This window comes from Pinus tabuliformis, chromosome 2_1, assembly GCF_031772625.1.
Source record: "Pinus tabuliformis cultivar Carrire ecotype Pingquan chromosome 2_1, CPIR1, whole genome shotgun sequence".
Classification (NCBI taxonomy): Eukaryota; Viridiplantae; Streptophyta; class Pinopsida; order Pinales; family Pinaceae; genus Pinus; species Pinus tabuliformis.
In genome coordinates this window covers 761,808,418-761,816,735 of record NC_142299.1, presented here as the reverse complement: position 1 = coordinate 761,816,735, position 8,318 = coordinate 761,808,418, and the positions used below count along the sequence as shown (strand labels likewise).

Below are 8,318 nucleotides of genomic sequence, written 5' to 3'. Positions count from 1 at the left end.
GAATGTCTGGAATAATCAAAGGCTCCCACATTTGGAACAAAGCTTGGGAGAACAGAGCTATTGTTCAGAAACACAGTTTCTGGGAAATCATAGATGTAAACCTTGCTTGGTTTTGGGAAGATAATTAGCAACAGGGACCAAAACTGTTGAGAGAAGAGTTTGACAATCTTAAGAATGATACCGATGACAAAGGGTTACATAGGGTTAATGACTTCTGGGAGCAAAACAGAAACGAAGGAAAATGGAGAGTATGGAAGAATCTGTTGTACAGTGAGGACTCTCCATTGAAGGCCTAGGCAGAAGCTCTCACAGCTATCTTGGAACAGAGAAAGATTTTGATTTCAACTTCTTCTGACCAACTGAGATGGGGCAGAAACAATGAAGGGAACTTTAACCTTAAAGAGGCCAAGCGAATAGCCCTTGGGCTTGACTTTCCAAACCCTGATATGGTCTGGAAGGACCTATGGAAGAATCAAATTTGGATGAAAATCAAACTATTCATGTGGTTGGTGCAACACAAAAAGATTTTAACTTGGGAAAACCTGAGGAAAAGAGGGGTAATTGGGCCATCAAGATGCCAGCTTTGCAAATTACAAGAAGAAACTATGGAACACCTTCTCAACCTATGCCCATTCACTTCTATCTTGTGGAATTGGGTAGCTTCAATCTTCAAATAGTCTGACAGGGACATTAGCAGCATCAAAAGCACATTGAGGAATTAGAGGAGTAATTTCTCTGCTAATGAGATTATCAACAAAGCTTGGGAACTAGTTCCTGGCTTTTTGATTTGGGATGTATGGAAAGAACACAACAATAGAATCTTCAAGAACAGGAGTGGTTTTGCCCAGAGCATTATGGATCAGATCATAGGACAGATTAAAGAGACTGTTGGTAGCCTCATAAAAACCTCCCTTGAGAACCAACCTCATGAACAAGATAGGCAGATTCTGATCCAGTTGGGCCTTCAAGGGCTCTTCCCCCAGGGAACAACCAAGAATGTAAGTCATATATCAACTGATAAGGATCTCTGGCAACCCCCCCCCCTGGATATATGAAGTGCAATATTGATGGGGCCTCAAAAGGAAACCCTGGCATTGCTGGATATGGAGGAGTAATAAGAGATGACCAAGGATTAATAAAAACCATCTTTCACAATCATCTGGGTAAAGCCACTAACAATATGGCAGAGCTCATGGCCCTGGAGCAATGCCTAGGAATCTTAAAGGACTCAAACTTACATAATACCATAATTGAAGCTGATTCTGAACTGATAATCAACTCAGTCAAGAAAATATGCAATGGCTCAGTGCCAGACAAAGTTTCGAAACACTGGAGATTACTACAAGTTTATCATCTTATTCAATCCCACCTGCGCACCATGAGAACCCTTAGGTTCACTCATGTGCGAAGAACTGCCAACAGGTTAGCGGGTATTATGGCTAATGAGGGCGTTGTATGTGCTAAAAGAAATAAAATATATGAATGGATAGAGACTCCTCAGGGCCGTTTGAGGGATGAGTGCCACAAATAGGCATCAGCAGATAGGGAGATCTGCCAGAATAGAGGAAAAAGCAGGATGATGTATAAGAAAGGTGTTCTGTATATTCAGAGGACTTTTAGTCAGCATGAGCAAAAAATTGAGCAGGAGGTCAAAAGTGAACAGAGGGGTTTACTCTATTTATCAGAATTCTACAGTTATCAGTTTAACAGGTGGGAAACTATCTACAGAACAAGTCTGCAGTTTAACAGGCAGGAAACTATTAACAGAACAAGTCTTCAAAGCCTTTTAATGTTTAGTGCCGAGAACTTCACTAAAGAGTGGGCAGGTCAGCATAATCACGGAAATATAATGCATTTCACGCAGCAAACTGCTCGGTGGTTAACCCTCCATTCAGACTCGAAATGTATTTCAGATTGGACTCTATAAGACTTCAGGTCCAAAGGCGCAGTTAAGTTCCGCGCTAGTTGGAGACGATTTTTGTGTCCGCTTGCATCTGGTGCATTTCGGGCAGATAAAATGCCCGAAGGTTATCAATCCATTCGGACCCGATATGGATTTTAATGACGGTTTATTATATTTTCGGGTTCGTTTTTGGCATTATAGTGTGAGCATGTTGCTCACCCGATATTCACCTGGTCCGTTAGATCTGCGGGGCATGATTGAATGGCCTTGTTTGGGCCCGAGGCTTGGTTTGTGGGCCCAAGGCTTGGGCTGTGGGCCCGAAGCTTGGGATTGGCTTTAGCTTGGGCAATTGTGCCCTTTTTGTATATTTTGTATCTTTTATTTGAATTGAAATAGAAGGACCTACGTTTGCTTTAGCAAAAAAAAAAGTTTTCCATTTATTTTTTTTCCTTTTCATTAGCTCCACACATTCATGCACACAAGTAAGGTCTCATGATATTCTTAATCAATGTCTTGAGTTAAAAGGTTTTTGCTTTATCTTTGATGTGATTCTCCAATCTTGAATTTATCACCTCTAAACATTTTAGTAAGTTCATATCCATACTTATATTCATAATTCCATGTCCTATCTTTTAGCCACATTCATCTTTGATGGTGGATGCATGACTGATTCAAAATATTCATCTTCTTTCTACTTAAAATACATTTTTCTAAGATTAGATTATCTTCAAATAATTCATAAAACTATTCTCTTAATCTTGATCTCCTCCTTCTTTAAATGGTCTTACTAAACTATTCCCTTAACCTGCTCTTGATTTTTTAAATGGTCCTACCATTTGTTTGCACAATTTATTGAATTTTATTTTGTCAAATTTTCTCTTATTACCTCTTTAAGTAAAAATTAGATTTTTTATACTTTCAAAATTAATATCTTAAATATTATTACTTAAATATTATCTTTATAACTAATATTCCCTCACAACCTCTTCCCTTTATCCTCAAAGTTAGATCACATAGATTTAAACATCCCAATTATTCCTCAAAATAAATGGAATGCTCATTATCTTTATAACTATTATTCTCTCACAGCCTCTTCCCTTTATCCCCAAAGTTGGATCACATAGATTCAAACATCCCATTTACTCGAAGATAAGTCGAATGTTCCTTGACTTAGATTGTCAACGTTTAACCTCTCTTACTTTTTAGGGATTTGTCAACGATTCCCTTTAGTAAAAAAAAATCTGGCTAGATAAAAATTTTATATTTCATTTTTTAATTAGAATTTACAATAAAAATCATATTAACTTAGCATCAAAACACAATAAGCATTAAGACATTTATTTTACAGTGCATTTTACATTGTAAATATTAAAAAAAATCATAAAAATTAATTAAATAACAAGAAATTATTTTAAATTATTATTATTTAAGAGGCATGTTTATTTTAGAATAGTGTTTACAAAATGTTAATTTATATTTATGTGAAAAAGAAATAAATAAATGATGGAGATTTAACCTTATACACACATCAAAGATTTATATTGGTTTTAGAATCAATTATGAACTTCTTGAAAAATTGATTTGAAATTTTTAATTAAAATAAAATAATTGACATGATTTATCCCTTTTTCCTTTAAATTGAATAGTGTTTATATAATTTTAATTTATATTTATGTGAAAAAAATAAGTGAATGATCAAGATTTAACCTTCAAAACATATCTATAAAATATTCATAATAATATACACATATCAAAAATTCATATTAACTTCATAATCAGTGATAAAACTTCTTTAAAAAATTATTTAAAATTTTTAAATAAAATAAAATAATAGTTAGCATTACCTGTTGAGATTCAATAAATATAAAAATTATTGTACCTTCCATAAATAACTAAAGTCGAAAGTCTAATAACCTAGGGAAATTTTCTTCAGGTAACCATAGAGAATGGAGTAGCTAGCTAACACCAACACTACATTTCATTCTAAGTGATTCCAGTTAAGTCCACAATGAATGGCCGGTTATTTGGTTTTGATCAGAGTTTTTTTACTTAGTAATGTCTTCTAAGTTGATTTTATTAGCTTTGCCAATATTTTGGGTTTTTTATTTGTGAAATATTTTATGTTTTCAATATTGATTTATTAGTTATTTAATTTATATAGTTGTATTAGTATTAATTAATATATAAGTTAAATATATATATATATTAAAAAATTAAAATAAGTTTTTTTTAAGATTTTTAATTATAGAGATTTATTTTCATTTTATTATAGAGATTTTATAAATAAATTTTGTTACAATATCATGATTTACTAATATCATATGTTCAAAAATACAAAACTCATATTTATATCACAATTTTTTTTAATTAATCAATTTAATTAAAAGTAAAAAAAAGCATAACTATTTTTAATATAAATCTAAATTTTTAATTTACAATTATTAATAAAAATATTCTAAAAAATTAAATTTTACTTTATCCCCGATAATTAAATTAATTTTTTAAAATTTTTATTAAAAACAAACGTACCAATTAAATAATTAAATTAAAATAATCAATAATAAAAAAAATACACTATTGTACATAATAATCTGTGCATTTTCTAATATGATTTCAGAATATATTATATATTTTTGCGAAAACATGACAAAATATAATTCGGATACCTGTCAACAGTGTCTCGGGCAGTGTATCAGGAAATTATGAGAAAAAAAAAATGTTTTTTTCCTAAATATTCGTCACCCCACTTAGAAAGGATTGCTCTACCAATTATCATTTTATAATTGAATGATAAGAAAGCCAAAATAAAGCATCCATATATAAACTTATTCATTTTAATGTTCCATATATTTTTACATAATTTGATGATACAATTTAGTTTTTTGGAAATATAATAAAATATACTTTTTATAAAATATTTAAAAAATAATATTTGTTTATTATAGATCTACCCTATTCACATTTTGAAATATTTTATTTTCATTTTTAATTTAAACCTCAGAATTCACAGTTTTGTTTTTATAGGCGAGGTTAAAATTGTTACATTTATGTGATCACATCTTTATTGGCATCAATTGCCTAAATAAATATCTTAAATAATTTCATATATGATGAAATAATATTTATTTATTTAATTCAAAATCATTTATTATATATTAATAAATTAAAAATTTAATCAATTTGTATTTAAAATATATTTCATTTAATTTTTATAATTATTTTATATAAATTTGTATTTATATACAAGTTTAGAGCTCTCACTGAGTAATAATGGAATCATAATTTATAGCACGTAAAAAAAATAAAATATTTATTATTATTATTATTAAATTAACATTTTATTAATTATATATATATATATATAATTTAAGATTTTTAACTGGGTAATAATCGAATAATGATTCATGGCATAATAGTCAGGGATGTGAAAAACAAAATTTCATGGAAAGAGAGTTTCTCCACAATTTGTCTTTTTCAACGTTTTCTCTTTTTCTTTTCTTTTTACAAGAAATGGTTTCAAAATATCTCATCTCACATTAACCATTAACCATATCTCTTTTGGTTAAAATATTTTACCTTTAAGAATTTTAATTTTATATAATATATTAAAATAAAAATATCATTTAATATAAAATTTTGACATAAACAAAATACTTGTATGATATAGCATATATTTATAATTGCTCATTGAGTTATCGATTATTTAATGAATATATATTATTAATTTGATTTTGAGAGGAGGCCTAATTTTACCAATGGACCATTAGATTTAAATGGTAAATAGGATATCATACTCCAATAGTAGTAGTCAGAGATATAATTTTATTAATAATCATGTACTTTTAATTTATTATATCTACAAGAATACTATTTATTTGCTTTAATAACATAAGAATTATAAATTATTAAATTTATATAGATTATTTAATAAATATAAATTATTAATTATAACTTATTGTTTAATTTCAACAAAAATAAAATAATATTATTTACCAATGGACCATTAGATTTATTTAATATAAATTATTAATTTAATTATGAGAGGAGGCCTAAATTTACCAATGAACCATTAGGTTTAAATGGTAAATAAGAAATCATTATTTATAAATATATGATATACCAATAGTAGTAGTTAGAGATATACATTTATTAATAATCTTGTACTTTAAATTATTATATTTACAAGAATACTATTTATTTGCTTTAATAACATTGGAATTATAAATGATTAAATTTATATAGATTATTTAATAGATATAAATTATTAATTATAACTTAGTGTTTAATTTCAATATAAATAATATAATATAATGACCATTAGATTAGAATAATTATTGAATAAATATAAAATTACCTAATGAAACGAAATTCTAAAAATTATAGTTATTTAGGACTATTTGTTTATATTTAATAATGTTGGAATTATAATAAATAAGGATTATTTAATAAAGATGATTTATTAATTTGACCATTACATTTGAATAATTAATATGGGTTATATTATATGAATTAATTTGTAATAAAAATAAATTATATGAATACATTATTTACCTGATTTAGCTAATTTCTAGGAATAATAAGAATTTATTATATTAGTAATTTAACTTTGATCCTTAGGTTAAAAATTAACCGTTGGCAATATAGCCGTTGGAGTCTCTGCACGCTCTATTTATTCAACTTGTCCTGACGATGAACCACACTGGTTGGTTCGAAACGCGTCGACAAAAGATTTGTTATGTGATTTTGCCGAAGAGTTTCTGAACAATGCTCATTGAGTTGTTTCTAGTGGGTACCTTCATAACCTTATAGTTTTTATTATTCGTTGGACTCATTTTTAAAACAAAAACACTTAATATATTATGAACCAAAGGTTAATTATCATTGCATGTATGTTATATATTTAAGGATGGTTTACATTCAACATTTATTTAAACTATATACATAAGCTATTTAATCTTTTATAACCTGTAGTTTTTATTATTTGTTGGACTCATTTTTAAAACAAAAGCACTGAATATTTATGAATCAAAGGTAAATTATCACGACATGTATGATATATATATCACACATGTAAAGAGGGTTTATATTCAACAATTATATATATATATATTTTTTGTCACAATCTCTTTATCTAAAAGCATAATTATAAAAATTTTTAAGGGTAAAGGCCTTTTCATTAACATTTCCACCCTAACAAATGGGTTTGACTAACACTACAGGACCCGCCTACCTGTACCCATATCATTTAAATGTTAACTTTAATATTAGGCCGGTCCCGCATTCACGTATGCTGTTCGATATGTTTCAACCCGAACCTTAGGTGTTAACATACCGTGTACATGGCTCACTGACGTGTCAACATTATTAGCAGTGGTTAATGCTTGGAGTCATATTTGGCTCGTTCAACATGTTAGGTTACAGGTGGAGTTTGCATCAGTGCCCAACTCACCCCTTCCGTGGCCAGCTAGCTCCACTCCACGTGAAGGCATGTGGCTTGCAGAGAGTTGGCCCACACGGAAACTCGCGCCAGGACCTCCCGCCTAAACCCACGGTGGAGATCTACGCACCTTCATCGAACGGTTCTGATGTGTTTAGGGTTTGGCAATGGATATATATCTACCGGTTTCATCGGGCAGAGCTTATTTGCATCCCACCACTACAATCAAGCTCTTCCACCCTTCGACGGATTACTCTGCAACAGCTCCGGTTTCTGGTTCTGGTATCGGTTCTCATACTACCCACTTGGTAACCCCTTGCCATCAGCCCTGTAGTTGTGCTTTCACTGTGCTCAAACCCTCTGCATACTCTCACTGAGTCCGATTATTTACCATGCAGGTTATGCTTACCTCGGTTTGTCAGCGTGCAGAAGGATTCGGGGTTAGCGAAGTTACAGGTATGTTCTCCCACCTACTTATTCCTTTTCACAATTGGTTTATGGTGATTCTGTGTGTTGGCCGTAGCTGAGACTTGGTTCGTTTTTCCTGGTTAATGTCTCAGGTCGGGTTCCATGTTCCAAAGCCCTGAGCACTTAACAGACGGCCTCTACATGCCGGTCTGTTCTGTTGACCCTTAGGGTTATGGCTTGCACGCCCATACCTTTATTTCGGTGTATGGTATTAGCTAGGGTCTCAGGGTTTAATGTCATGGAATGTATACTTGAGGCTCTTCTAAGCTATTACTGTTATGTAGCTTTGTTACTTTTGTAATAACAGATACCTGAACTGTATTACTTTGTAATAGCGGATTTATGAAGCTATGTTGCTTGTACTGGCAGTGTTTGGTGCGGTTTACCGCTGTATCCTTCGTCTAGACTTATCATGGCTACAGTAATGTTTTGCACAGTTGTCTTAATGAATATTTGGTTTCAATTCACAGAACTATCCCTAATCACTAAGGTTTTGCCATTCTTGCATTG

At 30.5% G+C, this 8,318-nt stretch overlaps 1 long non-coding RNA gene across 1 annotated transcript; it reads left to right on the top strand.

Annotated features, from left to right (window-relative positions):
• The first annotated feature begins 7,559 nt into the window (after positions 1–7,559).
• LOC149202807 (uncharacterized) lies at positions 7,560–8,060 on the top strand. The gene is made up of 3 exons (XR_016253577.1): positions 7,560–7,648; positions 7,739–7,796; positions 7,901–8,060. It is a non-coding gene; the product is annotated as an uncharacterized LOC149202807 (long non-coding RNA).
• Positions 8,061–8,318: the final 258 nt, after the last annotated feature.